This window comes from Juglans regia, chromosome 10, assembly GCF_001411555.2.
Source record: "Juglans regia cultivar Chandler chromosome 10, Walnut 2.0, whole genome shotgun sequence".
Lineage (NCBI taxonomy): Eukaryota > Viridiplantae > Streptophyta > Magnoliopsida > Fagales > Juglandaceae > Juglans > Juglans regia.
In genome coordinates, this window is record NC_049910.1 from 7242588 (window position 1) to 7246370 (window position 3783).

The window sequence follows — 3783 nt, forward strand, 5'->3', positions numbered from 1 at the left end:
ATAAAGATTAAGTCAGGTATTAATTGAAAATATGATATAAAATCTTAATCAATAATTTTACTTTACAAAATGATAAGAATTATTTTTAAATAAAAATATAATATAAAAATAAAAATAAATTTATTTAATTTTACCTTTAAAAAAAAAAACATAACTCAAAATTTTAGCCTAGGCCCCGAAACATAGCCGGCGTCTTCGGCCTTCATGGCAACTTCCAGCTTTGAATTATCTCAACTACTACGTACAATATAAAACCGATCGAGGCCTTTGCCTTAATAATTCATCAAAATCATCACAGAGAAAGAGATCTTGATGGCATTAATGCAAATGGTACTGTTTCGGATGCTTGTGTTGGCCATGTGCTCAATCAATGCATTCGCGCGAGCGTCGAACGTAATAAACAGTTCATGTTTAGAATACTGTGGGGAAGTAAGCATTCCATATCCTTTTGGAATCGGAAATGGCTGCTACGTCGGATATTGGTTTGAGATAGTCTGCAGAAATGACTCTTATGATCTGGGATTTCCAAAACCCTTTTTGAAGATGATCGATCTGGAGGTGCTGGAGATTGACCTTGTAGGCAAAGTTCGCGTCAACTATACCATGTTTTGGAGCTGTACCAGTGGCACGAGCAGCAAAAATCATCTGGGTTCGAGAAAAGTCCTTTCGTCTTCTCTGACAACAAAAACAGCTTCGTTGTCATGGGTTGCAACAACTCTGCCTTGTTGCGGTCCTTGTTCCTTAATGAGGTGAATTCATCGGACGCTAGGTGCGAGTCTCCTTGTGACAAGGGTCCATTCATAAATGGAAGTCGTTGCTACGCCACAAACTGTTGCCAAACCACAATCCCTTCTAATGATCTCCAAGTATTCTCTACAACAATAGAGACGAAAGGTTCCGGCCGCCACACTATTGGTGGATGTAAGTACGCATTTTTGGTTGACCAGGATTGGTTTGAGACCAATTTCACAGAGCCGAGTCCAAATATGTCCGTTCCAGTGGTATTGGAATGGAGGCTTGACAATACTTCTTTCTATTCTCTTCCCACAACGAAAAACTCGACGGCAAGGGAATACGCGAACTCAACGGCCTATTCTTGTACTCTTTGGAGCATGAGGCGGAGGATATACAATATTAATAATACCGTTTGGAACAATACCACCTGGAACTGGAAGTGTGGGTGCCGGCATGGCTACAGAGGAAATCCGTATCTTCTTGAAGGATGTCGAGGTAAATTTGTCTATTTAATTCAAAATTCGAAACGGTCTCGTTTGTGTTTAGAGATGAGATGAGTTGAGATTAAAGTTAAAAATAAGTTAAATAAAATATTGTTAGAATATATTTTTTAATATTATTTTTATTTTAAAATTTAAAAAAGTTGAATTATTTATTTTATTTTATGTAGAGATTTAAGAAAATTACAATGATAAAATGAGATGAGATAAAATGTTTCCTAAAAACAAACGAAATTAATCGGTTTAGTTCTCCAAGTCTTTTCAGTTTTTCTGGTCCTATATTTATAATAATAATTAAACGCACCATTTTATAACTTTTATTACCCAAATTTTATATAACTGTGTTTGTGATCATTGTATCATATCTCAGATGTCAACGAATTATGTGAAAATATGGATGGGTCTTATTACACTTGTTTCGAGCATCCGAGGTCTGATGATCAGCAAATGAGTGCCATCATTATAGGTACGTACGTCATCTCATTTTTACCAGTTTGCTTGACCTTCGCTCGATCGTTGAAATTGGTTTCACTTCATGCTTTCCAGTTCCCAGAAAGATTATATATATATGGTACAAGTTAAATAAAAAAGTACATCTTCTGCGAGACAATATTATTGCTACACGATAAATATAGAATAAAATTATATGTTATAAGAGATTGGAGTTTAGAGGTAATTTGAAAGAGAAAACGTGGGCTCGTTTGTACTCATAATTCGAATATTTCAGAATATCGATAAATAGTAACGAATTAAGTACTTCAAATAATAGTTTAATTAGAATCTTAGATCAGTTAGGACGTCTCCTTTCACCTAATGCAGCTGATATAAATATATATTATATATATATGTACATGCAAAACCAAAATTATTAATATAATCTTTACGATAGCAAGGAGTACTAATGACATTTTCTTATTCCATTGAGTAAGCAGGTATTAGCACAAGCTTTGGGGTATTATGTTTGCTTTTTGGTGGATGGTGGTCACACAAACTTATAAGGAAAAGGAAGATGATTAAACAAAAAGAGAAGTTCTTCAAACGAAATGGTGGACTATTGTTACAACAACAACTATCTTCAAGTGATCATGTCAATATTGAGAGTAACAAATTGTTTAGTTCAAAGGATTTGGAGGTGGCCACTGATCAATTTAATGTAAACAGAATACTTGGCCAGGGTGGACAAGGCACTGTTTACAAAGGCATGTTGTCGGACGGAAGAATTGTAGCAGTAAAAAGATCTGTGATAATTGATGAAGAAAGATTGGAAGAATTTGTTAATGAAGTCGTCATTCTTTCACGAATTAACCATAGAAATGTGGTTAAATTACTTGGCTTTTGTTTGGAGACAGAAGTTCCTCTGTTAGTTTATGAATTCGTTCCAAATGGAACTCTTGCTCATTATCTTGATAATCAAAATGAGGAGTTTCTACTCACATGGGGTATGCACTTACGAATTGCTACAGAAGTTGCAGGAGCTCTCTTTTACTTGCACTCTGCAGCTTCCTCTCCTATTTACCACCGAGACATCAAGACTACAAACATACTCTTAAATGAGAAGTATAGAGCAAAAGTGGCCGACTTTGGGACTTCAAGATCTGTTGCTATTGATCAAACTCACCTGACCACACTAGTATATGGCACTTTTGGATACCTGGACCCTGAGTATTTCCAATCAAGTCAATTTACAGACAAAAGTGATGTTTATAGCTTTGGTGTTGTCCTAGCTGAGCTCTTAACCGGAGAAAAAGCGATTTCTTCTAAACGGACACTAGAAACCAAAAGTCTAGCCACATATTTCCTTAATTCAATGGAAGAAAACAATTTGTTTGATATTATTGATAATCAAGTTTTGAAGGAAGCTAAAAAGGAAGAGATTATTGCAGTCGCCAACCTTGTGAAAAGGTGCTTGAATTTGAATGGAAAGAAACGACCTACAATGAAAGAGGTGGCAAAAGAGTTGGAGGCAGTACTGCAAATGTCGCAAAACTTTGAAGATGTACTTGTATTCAAGAATGAAATGTTTGATCAGTATGATGTTGTTTCTACATCAACAATTGTAGGCATGGACAGCGGCATAGCCTCGTCTTTAGACACTGAACCATTATTATCGTCGAAAAATATACTAAGGCGAATAAAAACTTCTTAGACGAAGTATTTGCTCAATTTCATCTTGTGGGCTACATAATTTGGTCTTTTGGTTGAATATATCTTGAAGATAATGCCATGAATGTATCATTGAACATGGATTGTATATGATATATATGATCTTATGGTAGAATGAAGCATGCAGACATATACATGATTTTATGGTCTCAACTCCTCTGAGCAGCTCTTGACTACCTAGCCTTCTAGTTTTCCACACTACGGTTTCAGAATTAACATTAAAGTTAAAAAAAAAAAAAATCATACCTTTTTTATGTTCTTTATGCTAGCAGCAAAGCAAACATATTCTAGTTTTGTTTTATCTATCTCAGTTGGCTCTTCTAGAAATAGAGCTCATTTTGATGCATAGAGAATACACTGCAATACAATTTAATTAGTTTTCTCG

General features: G+C 35.2%; 1 pseudogene; it reads left to right on the plus strand.

Moving 5' to 3' along the window:
- Positions 1-327: 327 nt before the first annotated feature.
- Positions 328-3381, plus strand: LOC108985509 (annotated as a pseudogene).
- Positions 3382-3783: the final 402 nt, after the last annotated feature.